This window comes from Artibeus jamaicensis, unplaced genomic scaffold (assembly GCF_021234435.1).
Source record: "Artibeus jamaicensis isolate MK-2021 breed Jamaican fruit bat unplaced genomic scaffold, CSHL_Jam_final scaffold_1019, whole genome shotgun sequence".
Taxonomy (NCBI): Eukaryota; Metazoa; Chordata; class Mammalia; order Chiroptera; family Phyllostomidae; genus Artibeus; species Artibeus jamaicensis.
In genome coordinates, this window is record NW_026522025.1 from 30,355,145 (window position 1) to 30,368,656 (window position 13,512).

Genomic DNA, 13,512 nt, shown 5'->3' on the forward strand with positions numbered 1-13,512 from the left:
GGACGACGGCGGGTGGCGGCGGCGTGCCTACTTTCCAGCAGCCGCTGCAACGCGTCTGGAGTCCAGGGAAAGTTTGGCCGAGCTAGGGGTGGAGCTGAGGGGGCGGAGGGGCCGCACCACCGCCCTGCCCCTCCCTGCCCCGCCCTGCCCAAGGCGTCTGACAGTTCCCACGGGAGAGCGCCCCCCACCGGCGCGCCACGGTTGGGTTTTTCTGCAGATGTTCTCCTGCCTGGGAATGGCCCTCAGGTTGGGTGGTCCTCCAGAAGGAGGATGAGGAGCCAACTAAAGGACCCTAGCGTCCGCAGGCCTTACAGAACCGTACCTGGGAGTTCCGTACTAAGCGCTGTCCTTCTCCATCCCTCAGATTCTTTTGAAAAGGCTGCATGGAAGTACAGCCCATGCCCATCCACCCTCCACCCCTGCGGGAAGTAGGCTCACTGCCAGGACAAACGTTTGTTGTAAAATTTGAACGCAAAGCTACCCGAGGGTGCAGGCAGCCCCAGAGTCTAAAGGATGATCGCGTATATCTAGTCTGCTACCGAAAGGTGCATAACCCGGCACCTTTTGATTGAAACAGGAAACAAAAAATATTTTAAATTATGAGAGGCTTCCTGGCCTCCTGGGGTAGTTTTTCAAAGCTGAAATATAAAGCCTCCACTGACCCACCTTTGGCAAAGGAGATAGATGTAAAATAAAACAATGTCATGGAGACTGTTCTCTCTGAACTCTGCAGAGCAAAATGAGGTCACAGACATGCTCAAAGTTGGGCCCGGTGACCACGCAGAAGGGAAATACTGTGCTGTGAAGTCCTCATGCTTCAGAACCGTAGGAAACACTGAGTACATGTGACTGCCTGTAACCCTTTGCTGTTCATTCATTCACTCAACTTTTGTATGCCGGCTAGGAACCTTATTCCAGGAAATGACCTGAATGATGGTCTGCCCCCTATGATCAAAAAAATCCTGCTCTCTCTGAAGATCGTGTTTTAATGATGTTGTATTCCTTATGCAGTGGACCTCGTGCCATAGGCCAGGACAGCCTGGTGTGCTCAGACCGTCATAATGATGTGCCTAAATGGTGATCAACGTTGGACAATTACTGTTGCCTCACCTGAGTGTTCAGAAAATGACTGTGGTGCCTTACAGATGAACTGTGTACAGAGGACTACAACGTGCAAAGCTGGTACCACAGAAAGATCATGTTTACCAGAACAAGCAAAAACCTTGCAGATGACATATGAGAACGAGGTCAGGGGAGTGAACAGCTCAACTGAAATAGCACTCGATGCTGAAGGGCAACCTGGTAACAGAAAAAAATTCTCAACCACCAGCACTTAGCAAATGCTTGACTCAACAAATGTGTAGTATGTTGAGTAAGTTGTTGTGGGCTGGACTGGGAACTACAAACACTCATCAGGGACTGCTTTTGCTGGAAAAATTTGTTCCAAGTTCCAAACAACTTACTAGCAAAGGCAGTTTGGAAACACATTATCATAACTTGGGAACTTCCTGAACCTGGCCATTGTAAAGTAGAACCGGGAGTCTGTGAAGCCAGATGTGACTGCCTTTCACATATAAATCCTAAGTAAATAAATAAAAAGAAAAGGAGAAAAGAAAGAAAGGAGAAGGGAATATGGGAAGCTGTGCTGCAAAAAGAAAAAGATACTTCATGTAGATGTGGGTCATATCTGAGCGGACGGCCAGGAAGTGATCTAGAGAAAAGATGCAAAGAGAAGATGGCAAGGAGACCGCCCAACTCACATACAGAGAGAACTGCAGCCAAGGATAGGAAAGGAGAGAGGAGAGGCGAAGGATAAGTACAAATAAGGCTGTGGGCTCAAGTCCTAGTTTTTAGAAAGACGCCCAAGGATTATCCACCAGAACCTTCTTTGAGTCCTTGTAGGGGTGTGGTGTCTCAGTTCTCTACCAAAATGGTTTTATTTTTAAAGTTTTTATTTATTTATTTGTAGTGAAATGGGAAGGGAGTAAGAAAAAGAGGGAAACATCAATGTGCGGTTGCCTCTCACGCGTCCCCCACTGGGAACCTGGCCCACAACCCGGGCATGTGCCCTGACTGGAAATTGAACTGGCAACTCTTTGGTTCTCAGGCCAGCACTCAATCCACTAAGCCACACCAGCCAGGCTCTACCAAAATGTTTTATTAGTAAAACCAAGTTCAAAATTAATATCAGAAATGGCAGACACAAAGCCTGAGGGTATACTTTGTTTTAAAGACCACCATCTGGAACGTCATTCAAAACTTTTTCAACAGACATTTGCGGATCAGTTCCCTGTATATGGTGTTGTGTTTTATGTTCCTGGAGACACAGAGATTTATAACATTGTTTCTATAATGGACAAAAGGAGCATTTCAGAATGCTCGGTGGGGAAGAATTATGATGGCCTTGGAGACCCTGTGTCAGCCAGCATTTTACTTGGCAGAGAATAAATGCTGCAAAATAAATAAAGTAATTAAATTAAAACCAGGCCTGCCTCCTGCCACAGTGAGAAGCTACGTGGGACTCCAGCCAACTTCTTTCCTGGATTTATGGAAAGAGGCCCATGTTTCTCTACCTCCAACTTGGCATGGACCTCTGATCAAATGGACAGGAATTCATAGATTTTGCATTCATAACTTTATGAATAACTGAACTGAAATATCTGAAGTGAAGTGTAACACAACTTCACTTCACTTACATCCCATCCTTCTGTACTAATTAGCCGTAAGGATGACTACGGCAGGTGAAGAATATGAGGAAGTGGAATGGTAGCTATGGAGTGAGAGATGTAAGTGGTACCTGAAGTAACAGTCAGCTGGAAGGTTCCGAGGAGAAACTGAGCAAAAGGTTAACTACAGAAATCAAAGAAAAAGAGAGATGGCATTAGGCCAGCTGACGGCCCATAGTGTCTCTCTCAACTGCATGTACCTTCAAGTGAAAAGCAACAAGAAGTCACAGAGAGAGTCAACAAAGACCAAAAAATCAAAAATCAAAATCAACTTAATTTCATTTAAATTGAACAAACCATTTTTACATGACATCTGTGAGTCTTTTAAAAATACTTCCTGCACATTCATCCCATCGCCGCTTAATTCTGCATATTTTTTAGAAAAGAGTGACAAATTTTGAAAAAAGTCATGATGGAACGCTTATTCTAGCAGATATGAAAATTTATCATAAACCCATAATAACTAGGGTACCCCAGGGCCCAGACCTATGCTTGTCATCCAGGCATAATTCACTTGCAAAAGCAGCCTAGTTTGGATGATACATTATATAGTGAATTTAATTAATAATTAAGACGAAATGATGGTGCAAAACTAGATGAAACATAACACCAGAAGAGCTGCCTTATATACATATCATAAATATAAAAATGTTTATACTTAAAGAAGCTGACATCTTAAATAAGCAGGAAAGGGAAGGCTTATTTAGTTAGTGGCCCTGATCTTATTCATAGACTTTTGGGGAGAAATAAGGTTGGATGCTTACTAAAGTAATTTTCATATGCATTAAAGTGTTGTTTTTTTTTAAAGAACCATAAAAGAATTAGAAGAAAGTAAAGATTAATATTTATTTGATTTGAAGTTTGGGGTGAATGTTTTTAAACATAAGAGCAAGGGGAGAAACCACAGAAAATACTAATTAACTTGACTGTATGCAAATTAGATATTTCTGCATATAAAATAATCCTGTAAATTTATTATAAATAGTCAAACTAACAACTAGCGGAGAAAACTATTTGCAGTATACAATAGGTAGAAGATGAACACCTGCCCCCCATCACTCACTGGGAGCCATGTAGAAAACACAATATATATTTCCTTTTTTTATTTTAAAATATATTTTACTGATTATGCTACTATAGTTATTCCATTTTTTTCTCCCCTTTATTCCCCTTCGCTCTGCACTGCCCTCCCACCCACATTCCTCTCGCCCCAACTTAGTTCATGTCCATGGGTCATACATAGAAATTCTCTGGCTTCTCCATTTCCCACACTATTCTTAACTTCCCCTGTCTATTTTGTACCGACCATTTATGCTTCTTATTCCCTGTACCTTTGCTCCTACTTCCCCCCTCCACTGATAACCCTCCATATCTGTGATTCTGTTCCTGTTCCAGTTGTTTGCTTAGTTCATTTTTGTTTTTGTTTTTGAGGAAACACAATATTTACAAGATGAACATCAAAACAAAAAACAAGTCACGTATATGAAGAATTAGCAAAAGAAGAAAAACAAATGACCAAAAATATATAAAAATACATTGCAACTGACCTAATAGTAAAATAAGTGTAAATTGAAGTGAGATAGTACTTGTCACCTATCAAATTGGCAAAAGTTTTTGAGTTTAGGAATTCCCCAAACTGACCAAGGTTTCGGGGAAATGGGCACCTTCCTGTAGTGCTGCTGGGAATACACACTGGTAAAGCTTTTCTGATGGACGATTTGCTGTATATAGCAGTTTTCAATCATTCTCAGAAACACTGCTTTTTCCCCTTACACGTTAGTATCTCTAAACTGAGACGTGTTTTACAGTCACTGTTAGTAGGGCAGTTGTTGGGACGTAGTCTGTTACTTCCTACCCAGGCATACCAAATTTTAAAGAATGGATGCCAACCTTTGGAAGAAAATCCTGGAGCAAAAAGTAAAGCATCCTTCACCCCCTTTTTTAGAGGTGGGGCAAGGGAAGGAGAAAAACATTGATGCGAGAGAGGAACATTGATTAGTTGCCTCTTGCACACACCCCAGCTGGGGACTGAACCCGTCACCTAGGCAACTGCCCTGACTGCCTGTGAATCCAACTGACAACTTTTTGCTTTGGAGGATGACGCCCAACCAACTGAGCCACACCGGTGAGGGCCTTGTTTTGTTTTGTTTTGTTTTGTTTTGTTTTGTTTTGTTTTTTTAAAGCTTCCTCCAAGTTCTCCTGGTGCAACTCAGGCCAAGGACCACACAGATACAAAAAGTGACTCCAAAAAAATGAGAAAGTTGAGGAGTGAAAACCTCAGCCGGGTTTTTGCTTCTCTTTTATGGATACATGGGAATAATCTCGAAGCTGATTGTATGTTTGAATAAGTCCAAAAAACTCTTTCAAAAATTACAATATAACAGGCATATGTGAAAAGAAAGCATTATATTTAATTGGCAACCTTTTCTTTATGTTACATAAAATATTTGTGTGCCTTATAGTTTATGAGATCTTGGGCATAATATACTGTGATATATCAGGAACCTTAAAAATGTTCATGCCATTTGACCCAGTAAATTTGCCTGTAGAAAGGTAACCTAAAGATAACAGGGAAGGTACACAAAGATTTTAATACAAATATCAACAGTCCAGTATTATTTATACAGTTGACATGTTAAGAACAATCTATACATTTAACCTAAAAATCCAGTAGGAAACCGATCAAATAAATCATCATGTATCTATAGGAATAAGTGTTTGCAGCCTCAACAATCATGCATTCAAAGAATATTTAATGACAGAAACATGCTCATCATTTTATACCGAATTTTTATATAAATAGGATGCAACATTATATAACTAAATCTTTTCTCTTTTTTAAGCATGTGTTTGTATAAAGTACCCCAAATAAATATCTCTATATATTACCTGTAGATATTATGAGAAGGTGGGATATTTATATTTTTATTTTTTGTATGCTATTTCATAATTTCAAAATTCTGCCATGAACATGTCTGACATTTATGGCCTGAATTGTCTAAAAGTAATACATTTATTATTGGATCACATGCCTTTTTAAACAAATAATTATGGATAAAAAATGTATATAGTCAAATTGAGACTTGAGGGTTTGTTCACTTTTCTATGGTCTGAGATACCAGAATTTAAGGGGAGAGGATTAGTTTCCAAACAGGTACACATTTGTATTTCTCAGACGAAAGATCCCGGGCAAAAGCCAGGAAGCTAAGGCTGTTACTTGCTCACAAACATCCTTTACAATGAGCCTCAGAGATCATGGGGTGGGAAGTGGGCATCCGCCACCACCGAGGAAAGCATACTTCAAATTCTCATTCAGGATGGTAACACCCTAAATCTCTCCTCCTCCGAGCAGGCTTCATGTTAGCAACATTTCACTTGCTTTACAACTATGAAAAAATAGCATTTGGAGATAATAATTGAGGCTTTCTCTTACTATCTTTGCTTATTTTGTCCCTTGGACCCCTCAGCACTCACTGTTTTGCAGAGCCTTTAATGAGGGAGGACACAGAACAAACAAACAACAAATCTTTAAGAGGAAAAAAACCCCAAAAGAATAAAAGAAAACAGTTTTCAGCTCCCAGGTTCCTAAATAGTTACTCATAACTAGTAAAAAAATTATCTAAACACCAAAGTTTGTGATTTGCGAAAGGTGGGTTCTCTTGAGCTTCAAAGGGCGAAATGCTGACAGAAGCTGAACACAAACTTTCTTTTTCCATAAACAATCAACTGGAAGAAAACAGCTGAAGAACCACACCACCCTCCCTGAAGACTAGATAAGGTTTCCCAACTCGGGAAAAGAATTCGATGGAGGGAAGAAAGAACAATAGACATGGGCACGAGGTTTCTGACCCTCTCCACGCCTCCGGCTAAGTTACTAGAGAAACATAGATCCTCCCTTTAAGCTAGAAACCCAGGAACAGTGCAGGAGTATACTATTTTACAATACACGCTGCCACTACCTCGGGGAGAATTCTATTTCTCTGCTTGGCTAACGAAGTGGGAGCCCATTCACCAGCACACGGCTCCTTCTGTTCCCATTCCCTATGCCCTGATGCCAGCAGTGTGGCAGATGGAGGCCACTCCATCAGCCTGGCCCCAGGAGTAAAGAGGGCACGGAGCAGCACCAGGCTGATGGAGGCATGGTGACATGCAAGGGACAAATAAACCTTCGTCTTTTTAAGCCACTGAGATTTGGGGAACATTTGTCAACACAGAGGAACCTAGCCTATTCTAACTAGTGGCACTGTACCCGGCTGCCTATCTGCAACTTGGGTAGAAAACATCCATGCATAAGTGCTCCTTGCCATGGTGATGTGGGAACAGCAGTATGAAGAGGTGACATGACATAGCTGGGCATAGGAGGAACCAAATCTTGAGTTTTCTCTGGGCCCCAGAGTGATACATGCTATAGTGGGTTCTTTGTAGAAAAGTACCTAAAGGGAAATATGGACTGTGGATGCAGCAGGAAGAGAGGCCAGTAGAATTAGGAGCCAAAGTCACTTCTCAAAGGGTGTCATGAACCAGGCATGTGTACCTACCCACCCCACCCTAGCACCTGAACACAGCAAAGTCCACTCAGAATCAAATCTCACAACAGGGAGAAAACGTGAGGGGCAGAAGCTTAAGTACAAACGTCAAATGACCAAGACTGCTGAATTTGATGAGTTTACCAAGAAAGTAAGACAATTCAATTTTCAGTCAGTGACAGAAAGAGGAAGTTCAAGATACAACTTAGGCCCATATGCAGAAAAATAGTTATACATTTGCTGGCAAAGTTTGCAACCTGAGAAATGTGTAGGTACTACACCAAGATACTTGAAGAGGGCATCTCGGAGTTTGCATGTATTGAAAGTGTGGGGTGCAAAAGAGAACCCACCTTTTGCAAATCACAAACTTTGGTGTTTAAGTGAGGCTGAGGCCACATGTGAACAGCGATAACACCTTACATAATAGGCTAACGTCCCCGGAACCTGATCCTCCAGTTAGGACAAGGTATTTGCCTTGCCTTAGGCAGCCGCTGACAACTCGCTACTAGCAACACTTTCAGCTGTGCAAATATTTATTCTGGTAAACCTGATAAAGAAAAAGAAAATAGTTATAAGTAAATCTTGTTAGAATTTTCTGCATCCTATGCACTAAACTTTTTTCCTTGCTTTGCAAAAGACAGCTGTAATATGACACTAACATCTCATCTCCTGGATTGATTTTTTTAATTGGATTTGATGAATACTGACCAGATAAATATTTAATGTTTTTGTATTTTGGATACTAATACAATAGAGTAAGACACGAATACTGTATAAAGGCAATCTGAGCTGTTAACCTTTAGTCTGTACAAAACAGAAGGAGGATTCATATAAAATGAAAGATCAAGAGCTTGAATTTTCAGCTTTCTTTTTAATGTTCTAAAATTTAAAACCAAATAAATACATAAAATAGCATTCTATGATCTTATGGAAGAAACCTATTGTGACATCACATAATTTTATATGTGTTGCAAATATCAATAAATATTTCACTTACAAGCAAGAGAACACATCATGATAAATTACCTCGCTACAATAAACACGTTCCAGGAGGCTCAGGTCCCAGTTTCCTGTTCCTTACTGGGGCACAGCTTACTCTGATTCTACTGCTGCAGCGGAAACACGCGCTGTGCAGGCAAATAACAATGAGGGGAAGAAGGCATGAGAATCAGTAAAAAGAACAGTGGTCCATGTGCGGGAATAAACATACAAGTAAAAAGTTATGAAAGGCAGAGCCAGGACTGGAGAAGGAAGAACCGGCTCCAAGAGAGGCATTGCCCACTCCTGAGAGCTGCAGCTAGAACAGCCTGAGGCCTCTGGGACTGGGCTCCGGGCAGGCTCTGAAGGACCCAGAAAGGCCTCCTGTGAGATGAAGAGGCAGCTAGTGAACATTTGCTACCCCGAGAGCCCTGAAGCCAGATGAAGACAGGCCCGGCCACAGAAGAGCGTGCCCGGTCTTCTATTCTCCCAACCTCGTGGGCTCCCCCCGAAGAAGTTAGAAACCAACACAACTGAGAAGCCAGGCACCGAAAGGAATAGAAACAGCAATGGCAGTCAGATCCGCTCCCCCACTTCAGGCTTTCCCTGCAGAAAAACTCAAACCTTGGAAAGAGGAAAATTTTAACTTCGAATAAAATTCAGAAATTTAATTAATACACTTGGTAGGGAATTAAAATGACTGAAATAGAACTGTTTCTGTGTCTAACACTAACCACAAGACACCTAATCATCCAACAATTAATAGCTAGAACATTTATGAGACGGCTAAGCTTTCATCCATAAAGCAGGGAAAAAGTCAGGCATATACCAGGTTTAAATGGACAGTTGGAAAAAATTAAATTTGTATTCTGTTTACATCTTAATGAGTGTAGCTCATGTAAGAAACTGAAAATATAAGTAAAACACTTTAGAAGGGAAAGAGGTTAGCATAGAAAGAGAACCAAAAAGAACTCCTAGAAATGAAAAACTGAGTCATTGAAATTGAAAAAGGATTCAAGGAACCCCTTAAGCGCAAATCTGAAAACAGCTGAAGAGAGAACGAAGGAGCTGAGAGATGTGTGGAAAGAAGCCCACCAGTCTGCAGCGGGAAGGGAAAAGAGGCCGTGGTGTGACTCGGAGGTTAGGGGACTCGGCAGGAAGGGCAAGACGGCGCGGCATGTTCCTAATCGGCTGCAGAAATCAAGCTGAGAGAATGGGTAGAAGGAAATAATGTTTTTAAAAAACAAACAACTCAGCATTTTTCAGAATTAGAGAAAGACATGAATATTTTTCATGAATTTCTGACATCAAATTATATGATCAACTTATAAATGATACTTCATAATACATTAAATATTAAGATGAATATACCCTGGCATATCAGACCAATTTTCCCTCAATGTATCATCAATTTATTTATTTTTTCCTTTTTTTAATTAGTGTGCAATTATGATCATCCCCATTTCCCCTCCATGACTCTCCCCCACCCTATCCACCCCAGCCTCCCACATTCAATCCTCCCCCACTCTTGCTGTCTTTGTCCCTGAGTCCTTTATTCCTGTTCCTTGATGACCTTTCCCCTTCTCTGTCCTGTTATCCCCCTCCCTTTTCCCCTCTGGTTACTGTCAGTTTGTTCTTTATTTCCACATCTCTGGTTATATTTTGCTTGCTCGTTTGTTTTGCTGATTAGGTTTCACTTATAGGTGAGATCATATGGTATTTGTCCCTCACTGCCTGGCTTATTTCACTCAGCACAATGCTCTCCAGTTCTATCCATGCTGTCCTGAAGGGTAGAAGCTCCTTCTTTCTGCTGCATAATATTCCATTGTGTAAATGTACCACTTTTTGATCCACTCATTTACTGATGGGGACTTAGGAAGATTTTTTGATAGCAGAAGTATAATGACCTCAAACAATTAAAAATTTAAAATACATACATGCACACAATGAAGTATTAAAAACTAATAAATCTGAAAAGCAACCAGCAAGAACCAGCAGATCACTTAGACTGATAACACTTCTCAACAACAGAAACCAACGTAAAGGCCCTCACCAAAGTGTTGAAGGAAAATTGTGGGCAACCTAGGATTTAATTTTCAGCTAAAGAATTATTGAAAACTGGGGGTGAAACAATGATATATTTTTAGATGAAGACTGAGCCTCAATAAAAGAGCTACCAAAGAAGGAAGGAAATTCAACCCAGAAAGAAGAAGTGGTTTGCAAAAAGTGCTTTTACTAAGGTAAGTGGTAAAAACATGAGTAAATCTGAATAAGCATTGCCCATGCCAGACAAGAAGTAAAAAATAACAATTTAGGAGGAAAAGGAGATAGAAAAAGGAACTAAAATAGTAGAGAAGAAAAACATGTAAGACAGAATAAACGAAGACTGAGGGTGACTCGAGGCAAAAGATCTAGAACTCTTACATTATTGAAGAGTAGCACAGAGATTCCCACTAACTTCAGTTTTTTCTAATTTAGGTAAAAAGTTATGAGTACCTACTAAAAGAAAATAAATAGAAAGGAATAAAGAGAAACTCCATTAACCCACCAGAAGGAAGGGCAAAGGGAAAGAAACAAGAAAAAGAGCATGATACATAGAAAACACAAATATATCTGTTATCACAATGATGTAAACAAAATAATGAATTTATTCAAAGATGGAGATACTGCACAGTAATCGAACCAACAAATCTACCTACATATTGTGTGAATGAGATATATTTAAGTCATAATGATAAGAAATATAAACTAAGCAAAAAACAACAACAAAAAAGCCCGTGTAACTCAGTTACTATCAAACAAAAGAAACCTTAAGGCAAAAAGTGCTATTTGGGATAAAGACAATCACCACATATACAAAAGAAATAATTCTCCAGGAAGCTACTTTGTAAAAAGCAGACTTTTGTCTATAAAGCTTTTCTCAAACCTTCAACCCTTCAGAGAAGTAGACTAATCCCACCTCCCTAATAGATCAGATCTAGAATTATTAGGTTTGGTTCTTTTCTCTCTCCTTTTTAATTAATCCCATGATACTCTAAAGGGTTTGAAGATATTGAAAATTTTTTTAATCATCAAAGGAAAAAGACTTCTGATTGCAAACAGCAGTGAAAGGAATTATAGATTTGCATGAGGGTTATTTGCAGGTTGAGAACACTGACTCCAGTGTATTAGCACTTATATTAAATATTAAATATTATAAAATAAATGGACATTTCCAGGCAGAGCCGTAGGTTGTTTCAGAGAGTGTGTTTCTCATATGCCAGGTTTCAGATAGACTTCTTACAATGCAAGGGCATTTCAGCTAACTTCAGTTTTTCTGTTTGTGAAAGAATATAATTTTACTACATACAAAATAGGGGTAATAGAACTTGCTCTACCTAGTGAAGGATTATTGTGAGAGTAAAACTAAATAATACAGGAGAAAGCCCTTTGCAAACTTTTTAGCACCGTGTCAGTGTAAGGCATTACTGTGCATCCACAGTCCTAGGACAGATTGTTAGTATTAAAAAGCTTTCCACGCCATCTCTTAAACAAACTCGCCAATCCTCAATGATCTGTTATTGTGCTTTATCTAATCTGTAAACTACTCCCACTCAGGTATTTACACAAATCCAAGCTTGGCCCAGTGAAACAGTTCTCAGCACGCCCCTGTCTCTCACTGGACATGCACAGCAAGGGCTGTGTGTGCACCTAAAAAGAAGGAACTGCATTTCAGTGTTTAAACAAACATATTTTTTTAGTAGTGGCTTTTCTAGCTCTTGCGAGCATAACTAGAATGTCTTGCCATACTTTGCTACAATTCAATCCATTATGCTTATTTAGGTAACCCTGGACTCTTGAAGTGGAGGACATTACTCTGGCAAAAAAAAATTATTCAAAATTGTAGTGAAAAGGAATTGAGATAGAATACACAGTGAATATAATACAGCAACGTTCCCCTCCCCCCAAGGCCATGGCCTTCCTCTTCTGTCAGCCCCACACACATTAGCCGCAGAAAGAGTGAGGGCTATGCAGGTAGGCAGACCTGTGACAAAGCTGAGTGAGTAAAGGCAAGTTACTTCATCTCTATGAGTCTTTATCTTCTTGTCTGAAAAATATGAGTATGATGTAGTTCCATTTATTTATTTTTTTCTTTTGTTTCCCTTGCCTGGGGAAATACATGTGATAAAATATTGCTACAAGCAATGTCCAAGATTTTGCTATGTTTTTTTCTATGATTTTTATAGTTTCCAGTCTAACATTTTAGTCTTTAATCCATTTTGAATTTATTCTTGTGTGTGGTGTAAGAAGGTGGTCCAGTTTCATTTTTCGGCAAGTATCTGTCCAAATGGTGTTATTTTCCTAACACCATTTATTGAATAAACTATCTTTAGTCCATTCTGTATGCTTGCTTCCTCTGTTGAATATTAATTGGTTTGGCTTTAGTTCAGGGCTCTCTATTCTGTTCCATTGACCTATGTGTCTGTTTTTATGCCAGTACCACGCTGTTTTGATTACTATGGTCTTATAGCATAGTTTAATATTAGGTAGTGTAATTCCTCCAACTTTGTTCATCAAACTAAAAGTTTTTGCACAGCAAAAAAAAAATCATCAACAAAATGAAAAGACAACCCACAGAATGGGAGAACATATTCACCAATATATCTGAGAAAAGGTTTTATCCAAAATGTATAAAGAACTTAGAAAATTCGATACCAAAAAACCAACAACCCTATTAAAAATGGGCAAAAGACCTGAATAGGCACTTCTCCAAAGAGGACATTCAGATGGCCAATAGACATATGAAAAGATGCTCAATGTCACTAATAATTAGAGAAATGCAAATTAAAATCACAATGAGATATCATCTCACACTTGTCAGAATGGCTATCAACAATAAATCAACAAACAACAAGTGCTGGCAGTGATGTAGGGAAAGAGGAACCCTTTTGTACTGTTGGTGGGAAAGCAGATTGGTGTAGCCACTTCAGAAAGCAATATGGACATGACTCAGAAAATTAAAGATAGATTTGCCTTTTGACCCAGCTTTCCTACTTCTGGGAATATACCTGAAGGAACCCCAAACACTAATCTGAAGGAACATAAGCACCCTTATGTTCATTGTGCATTATTTACAATGGCCAAGATACAGAAGCAGCCCAAGTGTCCATCAGTAGATGAGTGAATAAAACAAGCATGGGACATTCACACAATGCAATACTACTCAGCAATAAAAAAGAAGAAAATTTTACCCTTTGCGACAGTATGGATAGACAAGGAGAACATTAGGCTAAGTGAAATTA